Source organism: Haemaphysalis longicornis, unplaced genomic scaffold (assembly GCF_048455015.1).
Source record: "Haemaphysalis longicornis isolate Haplotype H1 unplaced genomic scaffold, Haemaphysalis longicornis Haplotype H1 scaffold_2, whole genome shotgun sequence".
Lineage (NCBI taxonomy): Eukaryota > Metazoa > Arthropoda > Arachnida > Ixodida > Ixodidae > Haemaphysalis > Haemaphysalis longicornis.
This window is the reverse complement of record NW_027526295.1, coordinates 75125808-75137006: the sequence shown is the minus strand read 5'-3', so window position 1 is coordinate 75137006 and position 11199 is coordinate 75125808. Positions and strand designations below refer to the sequence as shown.

Sequence of the window (11199 nt, the reverse complement as noted above, 5' to 3'; positions counted from 1 at the left end):
GTGGTCAGGGGAAGAAAATGACTTACAATTGAGGCCACTTTCGTGTGTTGGCACTTCGAGTGTGAGCTTCCCAAAGCTAGGGAGCTTCTGTCCTTCCGTCGCTCTGTCATATCGCCGTTGTTGTGACTCAAGCCCATGAATATACACTGCTCTGGGCAACCGCCGCCTATGGAAAAAGCGGCCTTGGACGCAATGGAAGGGCTTTAGTTGTGACCGAGGTCGAAGATGGCAATCGGCCATTTGTTAAGAAACTCTATGCTACCATGGAGGAAAGAAAAGTTTCTTCCTCCATGATTTCTACCTTGTCACTAGCGCCGCCTTTTGTGAAGCTTTTTAGGTTCAGAGGCTCAGAGACTATCATCATCAACGCTGTATGGCTTTTTCGCGCCAAATCACAGTATCGTTTGCATCAGTGCGTGTGAGCGGCATTACATGTAGCCTATAATATTATTTTATTGCTGGAGAATTTGCTCTCCGCACATGCTCTGAATGGGACACCCACATTTGCAGTATTTGGTGCTTTGTTTGAGATGGGCTGTCGCCTCACGAAGACCGAAGATGGAACAGCGACCGCCGTCTGACTATGGCAGGGCTGTGACCGTCATGCCTTCACGTTTAAGATAATGTCTGGAACTCGCTCGGCGAGCTGCAGTGTTCCTTTTTTGTCAACTCGCTGTTCCCCAGTTTCCTAGGTTAGCGAAAAATACCGCCGAAAGAATCTGCCTAATCGTGGAGGAGAAAATGACTGCAGTCTGCAACACCGCTTTCAGAAGCGGACACGCAGTGCGCGCAAGCTGAGACCATACAATTATCCAACGCCGACACTCTCCCGGGCTCCACAGAAACGTGACAAGGAAAGAATGAAGGGGTGACGCGGAAGAGGGGCGTACTTTGCTGTGCGCCTCACCCACAAAGCCCCCCCCCCCCCCCCCCCCCCCCCCTGCCCAATGCTGCCCCATCCCTTTCTTCAATTAACTTGCAGGAGTATTGACTGTCTAACACCGCCGCTTGCACGTGGTTCTGCTTACATCTACAAAGATCGTCTTTTCCCTTTCGGGATTGCATCGTAGTCTTCACCGATCAATGGCCGGCGGTCTCTTTTTTTTACGCCGCCAGTTAGCGTGGACCACTCCTTGCTTCCCCGGCCATACTGTGACGAGTCAATCCACTTTGCTGAGGATGACTCAGCCGGCTGATTATTCTCTGTGTGGTGCCATGCTAAAAAAAGCACGAAGGTATGTCTGGGAAGCACTTTGCCTTGAGCTCACAGCGGCTTGGTGTCTCTTGCTCGCAGTGTGACTGGCAACTGCAGTGTTCCCCATGTTGCTCAGTGAGAAAGTCTTCTGGCACGCTGCGCAGTGAGTTCGCCACTGCGTCGTTCGGCACTGCTCTAATCCATGACGCGTACTCGGAAACTTCGGCGTTAACCCAATACGGGTTAAATAACACTTTTCCGTAGGTGGCATAGCACCTCACTCGATGCAAGAACTCATATGACGAATGAAAAGACAACAACCGCTACAACGTCCCGACGGCAACATGGAGGCATAGAGGCATGCATGGAGGAAAAAAAAAGCTGCACACTCGAAGAAGTAAAGGAGTCCCACCAATTACCAAAGGGAATAGAAATCCGTGTCCCATATACGATTCCCTTTTCCAGCATCAGGCAACTCCCTTTTTAGCAGAATAGCCTTACCCTTCACAAGGGAGTCGCCGGCCTCTCGCGGGGAGAGGGTCGGGGTATTCTCACAGGAGTTGCGGGAACAGCGTCCGGCAATTCCCTAACCACGGGTCGAATAATTCCTCTAGTCAGGGAGTTATACAATTCTTTACCAGAATCTTGCTATACCTCTTCCAAGAAGGTTAACTTACACTCCTCGGAATTGCCTTATTTCACCCAACAGAATTTTGCAATGCTTCACCAGGAAGGGTTAGCTTACTCTTATCAGAATCATTGTATTCTTTCAACCAGAGTCCCACAATGCCTCCTCAAGGAGGGCTAGCTTACTCTTTGTCAGAACTAATGCATTACTTTGAAGGAGGATTTACGCACTACCTGCAAGTTGCCAAACTCTACTATTCAGAGGCAGCACGATGTTACCTTTTACAAGACTGCACTTTAGCATCCGCAACAGCATTAGTGTCAGCCCTCCTTCCTTCTAGTTTCCAAACTGAAATACAGTAAAATTACTTCACAAGTAAACATGGCAAAGCGTCTTTAAAAAAAAAAAGGTGTTGTTTGTGCTTAGCCAAGAAAAATAGACGAATCGTTTTCACACTGCATTTCATGCTTTATTTTGACAGCACTGCTTTCCTCACACACGTCGCTCCACCTGTATTGCAGTCGCTGCTTTTATCACCGAGATCATTTGCTCGGTGGGTGGTAGTCCCAGCATCATCTCAAAAAGCAGACATGTCCGCTTTGCCTTTGGGGCATACTGGATGTTGAAGGTCCAGTAGACCGCCAAAAGCAAAGCGAACCCGTCTACTATGTCCATGGCTGTCAACTGGAGCTCCTCGAAGTTCACGGTCACGGCTCCAGACTCCTCTGCAGTGTGGCCCGAGAACACGATTGTGGGGTATGGGGAGGTCTCTCCTGGCTCCTGCATAAAAAGCACACAAATGCAAGTACCAGAGGTAACACAAGTAACAGTATTTTGCTCTTCCTTCCTCAGTGGACACATTCACTGCATGACTTGCCTTACCCAACCACTGTAAAAAGCGATTCTCAGGTAAACGAATGGCTAATTAGCAGTCTATACGCTCAAAGGTAACAATTTAGTGACTATGTTAATGATTCATCAATGTGACATTCACAATTGTCCACTGATGAGGCGAAACGCTCCCTTCTTTAGCAAATTTGAATTGCTGTGATGGTGACTACACCAAAATTTTCAGGACCTCGAGTTCTGGAGTTCAGCACTCCACTATGAGGCAGTTTTTTAACGTCTGCAGAAACTGCTGATGTGCTCGCAATGGCTGGCTAGTTGAGTGGCTGGAATGCTTCGAATATTTGCACTAAGTGTTTTTATGAGTCATTGCTTCAGGCATTGTGACTTCAGTAAAAGGGGCAAGCAAAGTCCATCAAGAACCCCAGTGCATCCCACACTTGTCTACAATGCCATTTATGCTGATTTTTTCCATGACAGTAGCTAAACACAAGAGTCAAATATAGTAAAAGCTCGTTATTGGAATTTATAGTAATTTGAACTGACACCCTGGTCCCGACAAAGCCCTGTATCTTTCAGTGGGGGGAAACGCCCGATAATTCTAACTCTGCTGTATCCACAACGGTTAATTCGAACGGGGAACCCTTGGTTTCCTTCGCTCCTCACAGGTGTCGGCCCAGAGAGTTTACAATGTGTCGCACATCCAAATCAAACCAAAATTACTAGAGATGCAAGGAAATGAAACAGAAAAACAACAGCTTAGCGCGCTCGCTTTGGTGCTGCGATGGCTTATTTCACTGCAACGGTGCACACCGGGGCAGGTTTTCTTTGTGCCGCTGTCGCTGCTTTGGAGCTGCGATCACAGAGCGTGCGCAACAAACCTGTAGTAGCGCCTAATCGGCGATAACGATTTCAGAGGTGGCTTTGTTGTGTTCTGCCCGCGCAGTGTGGCACGATGTCTATTAAAGCTAATTCGAACTCCGCTTAATCCGAACAATTTTATGGTCCCCTTCGAGTTCAAATTAAGGATCTTTTACTTTAAAGCCATATCCATGCTTTCATAATGCAGTTCTCAAGATGTAGCCTTACTAAAAACGTGTTTTTTTTTTTTAGCCCGGCATTTCTCAATTTTTGCTGTATTAGCTTTAGCTTGCCCAGCACTCCCCTGCAGTTACAGAGGCCACGAAAACAAAATAAAACTATTCAATATGAAAGAACTATCTTTGGGTGACTCACTGAGCTCCATTCCAGCCACAGAATACCTTTTTTAACTGAAGAAAACACAAGAGAAATATTGAAAAGCGTTCAAATTTACGCTACAGTGAGCAATAATGTGCTGGCCTGATGCAAAGAGTGGACCGCACTGAAACCATAGTTTTCAGTGTGTTAACTCCAAGTTACCGTTGAAATGATATGCGTTGCCTGCATTGCATCGGCACGTTAAATCCTACAGTCAGGAACATTTCACTACAGTCACCCATTCATGTTTAAATTGGCATTTGCTTTGGTCAGTGGCTGCCCATTGCACGAACAAGATGCTGCGATCTCAGAGGTGTTGCAGGAAAATGGCTGGGGACCAGCCACTGCTTCATCTGTTCTCCTTAATATCCTGAATATTTTTTGAAGCTTGGAATAAAAATAGCGTTATTGTTGTCGGGGCAAAGGAACGAAACTTGTACTTTGTCTTCATGGCCCCTTTAAATCCAGAGCTAAATTTATCCCCGAGGAGAATTAATCTCCCAGGGGGATGTTCCGTTTGCAGGCGATTTCTTCCCTTGCCTGTATCAGTTTTTGACCTCAACGTGTATCAGTGTTTGACCTCAACCAGTCTGTCCCTTGGAAACAGTCTCTCTTCAACACTCCACGCTTGCCCGTCTTACTCTGCATGGGGCTGACTTTCCTGGTGGCTTAACCCACCGTGAGGTGATCACGCTTTGAGGAATTTGCTTGGCGACGCCTGCTGTTTGTGCAACATGGACTTCTCGCCTTGTGGTGACTAATGCAACCTGCCCCTACTGCCCTACTTGCGCTGCGGAAGTGACATTGGACCACCCCCTGGGGACATGCCCAGGACTCCAACCAGCCCGAACCCAGCACATGGTAGCCCTAGAACATTGCCCAGGCCGTCCACTCGATATTCATTAGTGCACGCATGGTCCGCTTTACAAGCTGCTGTAGGTCTGTCTTGCTGCAACTGGCCTATACAGTATTCTGTGGTGCATAAAGCCGCTTGCCTCCAGTTTTTTTCCTTTTTTTTAACGTTCTGTTACTTTCATGCCCTGTGGCAAAATGGCGCAACAAAAAACAAATCTCTTTCTAGACTACTGTGAGGAACATCTTTGCAAATTGGGGCGCATCAAGCAGTCATCGGTGCTTCATGCGTGCAGTTGCACGGTGGAATATGCACTGGATTTCAGCACCACCTCCGCTACAGAAAGCGGCACCATTGGTAACCATGGCACTGCTATTGACGGCAGAAATATGACTGCTCTCAGGACAACATTCTCTGTCGTGTGTCAGCCGAAAATGACCAGAGAGCCACATCCCTGTTGCTCTCTTCTGTTCCTAGTGTTTGCATGTGCTCCCGGCTCGGGCGATCACCCGATTGGCAGCGCCACTTCGTGAAAACTATAAAAAACAATTCACAGGGTTTGTCCAGCCGTTGTGAGGTGGTGCTCCTACACGTCCATGTTTTCTTAGTGTTTGCCTGTCAAGCTGCATGTCGGGCCCGACTGGAGACATAAGGGCAGGCGCCCATATCTACGTGCCGCACTAAAGATGAGTGGCTGTACTAGGTGTTCCTGCTGTTCCTACAGGAAATCGTGCTATATGACTGGCAGTATTATACAGGCGGTGTTGCTGAGGCCTACTGCGTGGCTCACGTGCCTTTATTACAGATGTTGGCACTGGCTTTTTTTTGGGCGTCGCTGCTGTATTGTGCAGAAAATTGAACCTACCACCACATGCCACCTGGTCGAGTTAGAATTATGCACCCTCCGGTGTCAAGATATCAAAGTCACGACACACTTAAATTACATGTACTTCTGTCTCTCCAGGTGATTCTTGCACTTAGTAACAATTTCAATTTATCGTCTGTTGCCCTTGAAGAGAATGGCTGACCTAGTAATGTGGCCCTTTGACCAAACTTTGCAGGAAAAGTCTGCTTTGGTTGAAAGCTCAAAAAACAAGAAAAGAATTTTGCACCATGCCCTCATGATTGTACTGGTCCTTTTCCCTGTGCATTGTATTTAAAATCTTTCCATTACGTTCAACAACACATGCTTATTGACTTGTGACATAGATTTGACGAGCCTTTCAAAAAGAAAATGACAAGAAATTGTCAGTGAAAGCACCACACGTGCATGTCACTTACGCTGAGTCCGCCGAAGCACAAAGGGTAGGTCTCCTTGAGGAGTGTGAATGCTGTGGTGTAGGCCTTGGCTGTCTGGGAGTTGTGGAGCAAGACATTTATGGAGACTGCCCCAGTACTTGTTGCAGCCAGTAGAACTGTGACCGTGGCATGCGTCATGTCTCACGATGACGTCGAGTCGACAAAAATCATTTCACGTGCTGCATTGAGTTTCTGGGCCCGCCTCATAATTGGAGGGGCCACAAGGACTGCGCAGGAGGCACCATCCGTGGTGCGGCTCAGCCGGACATCAATCCCTGCATAAAAATACGGGTGGGTGACGAGCAGATAATAACACTGTCCAGTTAAAATAATAAGTCTAGCTAAGGAGGGTTGCTGCACATACGGTAGACCATGCAGCAATTAGAATCGGCCTAAAGGGACCTGGTGTACCCTTTGCCAATGCTATGGAGTAGACAGGGTGCCACGAAAGTCAGTTAGTACTCTCCCGCATCATTTTTGTCGATGTGATTAGTATGTAGAGATATTTCATATAAAGAAAGTGCATGTTTATCTCCCTTCCCCTAGTCATTTGTTATGCTGTAGGCAGTAATGCAATGGTGGTACAAATCATGCAAATATTAGCGAACAGGTTATAGTTCAACACATTGGCAAGCAGTATAGTGGTAAAATACCATGTTGCGGTTGCAACGAAGTTCTCTAATCTCCTTGGCTGCGTTCTCACATTCTGCCTATGGCTGCTATTAACTTGAACAGAAACCACTGTGTGCTATGCTGTGCAGAGTTGAACAAAGCTTCTCTTTTTTCTTCTCCTTGGCCGCATTCCGTAGCTGTGGCACAAGTTAACAAAGCATGCTCACCTTGTTCTTCATACGCTGGCATCTTCTCTGTCAGCTTCTCCAAGGGGTCCACATGCTTGCCAAAATTCTCCTGCCGCCAGAGTCTGTGCCAGTAGTAGACTGCGGCTGGCAGGGGGTTCAGAGCAGCGTTGGCCAGCAGGGTTAAGCCTCCCTCTTGCACCAGGAGCTTGCTCTCGTGGAGCCGGCTGGCTTCCACAGAGGACATGGCGTCGTTGAAATACCCCAGGAATGTCTTCTTGGTCGTGGTGGCGGGACACAGATGCCGCAGGGCATCGGCAGATGTGGTGCTACTGATCACTGCAGGCAGGGGGCTCGGCCTTCGCAAGAAAGGATCGTTCCTTTTTGTGTGTCTGTTAGTTTTTTTTTTATGTTTATGTCTATTTTAGCCGGGCAAGAGGCACCGCTGCTGCCAGATGGCTTCTTCCGTGCATTCTGTTTGCACCTCCATGTTTTATGGAGCACCATCCTGAAAAAAATAGAAAAAAGATTACAGCAGCATGTATAACTGAGGAGACATATGGGGAAAATCATGCCTCGACTACACCAGTCAAAAGCTTTTGGTAGCTTCTCTTCCTTGAGTGTGTGGGTCATTTCTAAGCTGTGTGCCCCTGTGCTGGAAACGAATTGTCAAAGGAGTACTGACACTGAAGTACGATTTCTAAAAAAGCAATACGGTTCAGTTTATGGAGATGTCAAAATGACTTCCTGCGGTGATGGGCGTAGAAGTTGCTTGAAACAATTCAAACCAGTATCATTTCGTCAGCTTTAAGCATAGGTTGCAGCGAGAGCTCCAGCTCTCGCCGCATCCTACGCTCGTAGTCAGCTGGTAGGAATTCACGCAGGAATGCCGCGCAGAATTTCCCAAAGTTCACTGCACGGTGGCCACTGAGCCGCTGCCACCTAGCTGCCGTTTCCGTCAATGCAACTGGAATAATGCGTGTGAGGATTTCCTCATCATCCAGCCCCATAGCCTGCTGGTAGTGCGCTAATGAATCGAGAAAATCTCTGGCGCTCATCAGATCGCCATAGCCGGGGTATATGGGCTTGCGGGCAGTGAGGAGTGCCTCAACCGCGCCAGACAGGGACTGAACCATTTGGGCGGCATTTTGCAGCAAATGCTGCCCACTCAATGTATTACATGGTACTTCGGCAGCTCGCTCGATCGATGGGGTCGTGGCCCCAAGATCAATGAGAGGGGCAGTCTCCGAAGAGAGGCCGTTGCCGGAATGAAGCTGGCAACCGTTCAGGATCATCTGCTGTTCAAAGCCCGCGGGGGCAGCTGCAGCGCCTGCGTCCCTTGCGCCGAATTCCGCGAGCGTAGACAGCACGGGCTCTCGCTGCGTGCAACTGGGCAGGAGCCCCGCTCTGGATGGTGGCGGGGGAGCAAAACTCGTGGCTGCGCAGCGGGGGTGCCAGCAAGGAGCCGGGACAGACCACTGTGTGGGGCTGTTCATGTTCGCAGCCAACGGGCAAAAATCCGTCACAGCAGAAGTCTCCGGTTCAGGCTGCACTGCGTAAGCTCCGTATGGAGCGATAAACAAGCCTAAGGGCATCTTGCTATCTCTACCCACAGGGTTCGGCGAAAGCAGGAATCTCGCGTACACCCGCTCTGGGTGACGGCTGTGGCCTTTCTTCCGGAATACGTATACTGCCACTCCAGGTGGGGCGCGGTCCCACCGTTGTATTCCCCAGAAGGGCTGCGACAGCGAGGGGTGTACGTAGGCTTGCGTACGGAGGAGCAGTCGCTTCGTCCCCATAGCAGCTACCGCTACCGGACGGTGGTCCCGAGGCCAAGCGGCACGTAAGGATTAAAACTGATTCCGATTGCGTACTCAGCTTAGGTAATTAGCGGCCAAAGGCTAATGAGCCAGTGGCCCCACGTTGGGTGCCAGTTTGGCCTCTACCTCACAATATGCACCTCCCTAGCATTGCACAAGGCATGCACACATGCACACTGCGAGGAAGCACCGTGGGTTCGAGCTATTTAGTTGAGCACGCTCACGAAACTGGGACGCCGTCGCGCTAGCTCAACACCGCCTCTGTTGTGCAGGTGGAGTAGGGGGGGGGGCGACAAAGGAATATGCCCAGTGTACGTCAAGAGAAGGCGTTTATTTGCGCCAACCCCTTCTGTTACATATCAACATCCCCGTGGGCGGAAAAGGGGCGATGGGCGATCTGGTGCCACGCGCAAGTGTGCGCGCCATCGGCGCGCTGAACCGGTGGGCTCAGCCTTAAGGGCAAAATCTTGGGTGCTGGCCGATGGGCTCGCAATAGAAGGACACTGTCCTTCCGTTCCCAGGCATGTACCGCACGACGTGATCGTCGACTGTCAAGTACGGCTAATATGTGAGCAAATGGGCTAAGGATCAACCTAAGGCATGGGCCGGCAGCCGCAAGGGCTTGTGGGCTGAGCCGGCACAAAAGAGCTGCGACTGGGCAGTGAGGGAAATCGTTACGCACCTTAGGCTGTCCTCCTGAGCGTCTCCCCGAACGGACCCCCACGCAGGGCGCGCGTCCCGCGTCCCGGTGAGGGGGAGTTCGAACGCCGTTCAAACAAGCCAATGAAATGAGGTTAAGCAAGAACCAGGGCGTTGCGGCCCTGAAGCTGACAGTGTTTTATCGCCCCACGGCCGCCAGCGGCTTCACCTCGTCAGGAAGTTGAAGCTTTGGCTCGGCCCAATGCAGTGGCGCAGGGGCGAGCTGGCCCTTCGGGAAGGGAGGTGGGGGGGGGGGGGGGGGGGGGGGGAAAGCGCCGCGCTGACGGCAATAAACGAGTGCTCCCGCAATGGCTCAGACGCCAGGATCCCCACAAGTGCGAAGTGCGTTTCTGAAGTGAGACGGCCGTTGTCATGTTTAAGGCTAGCCCAGTAATCTAGCCATCGTGTCACTCTTTAAATACCAAGCTGAGGGCACGTAGCTGCTGTTATGGGGCTCTGTAACTCGTCCCGCAGACGGTCGCCCTTTCTTGGAGTTTTCACATTTACTACGCGCCACCAATCTAATACCATGGCAAAGCAGCCTAAATTGTGACATTACGAGCTCAAAGCACAGTTCTCAGTGCTCAAGGGCAAAGCACAGATATTTTTTAGCCAATTTGTGGAGGTAATCTGTTTGGGCTTGTGTTTTTGCGATAAGAGCCTCATGGTGCTAGGAATGAATTTGTTTACCTTGTTATTTATTGGTAACAACTCTAACACAATCACAAAGTAACAAAATACTTCGTATCTTGTGTTTGGACATCATGTTTGCTCCTGGTAATCATATGTACGCACCAGTGCCTTAGTATATCTTTGGTATGCTCATTTTCGAAATCGAACCAGTACAGCAGAAATGAAGACAGGAGGAATTTTTTTTGCAAAATTTTAAAAACTTTGTATTTTTTCTTCTGTTCAATCACATTCACTTCTAAACATGTGAGTCAATTCGCTATGACACTTCGCTATGACACTTAGGCTTCCTTGAAAGGGCAAACAGATGGTCGAGAGAACCATGCAGTCAGGAAATAAGTATTCGCAGCTTCCTTTATAAAACCCCATCACGGCTTCCTGTTCATCTCACCCACAGAAACAAAGAGAAGAGGCAACGGTAACTTATACGTTTTTGAACTATGGTAAGTAAAGGTGGATTATTTGCCAACTTGTAGAAGAAAAAAAATTGAGTTCACAATTACACGTAAGGTTTTGAGGTAGTAAAGCTGTACGCAATCTTCACAACCATTACGACGGTTTTAGTCCACGATTGCTGCCGTATTGCTTCTTTACTGTTGCAACGACCTTTACTTGGCCTACCGATGTCTCTGGGCAGCATTCTCTGTGGCCACATGGTCTGTGTTGGCAATCTGTACTCGTTTCCGTTCTCGATCCCTGCGCGACAAGCCTTGAAGTGAGCAGCCTCCTGATCGGCTGTGCAGATGACCCATGGTCAAACGATCCCTGTGACTGAGCCACTGCACTTCTAATGCCTGCGCTACACGGTAACTTTCCATCGACAATTGGACTCTCCCCTAAAACTGCTCCATATGTATTTCCAATGGGGAACTCGATAGACAGTCGGTTCAACGGCTTTCCGAAGGCCTTTGAAACGACCGTGTAGCACAGGTATAAGACAGACTATTATGCTAATTTCTAGGGCATGCAAATGACGAACAGACAGCTCTATCGTGGGCGAAGCCATAATTAGTGAGTGACGTGAGCAGTGTGATTGCGATAGCAAAAGTGTTGCCATGATTATGGCGAACGCGAACCGTCAGCCCCTTCTCTTCTAACCTAGTGACTGACACTCTCAAACGCCATCGTTTTCA

At 49.2% G+C, this 11199-nt stretch overlaps 1 pseudogene; it reads right to left on the bottom strand.

Annotated features, from left to right (window-relative positions):
• Positions 1–1613: 1613 nt before the first annotated feature.
• Positions 1614–8550, bottom strand: LOC144168996 (uncharacterized; annotated as a pseudogene).
• Positions 8551–11199: the final 2649 nt, after the last annotated feature.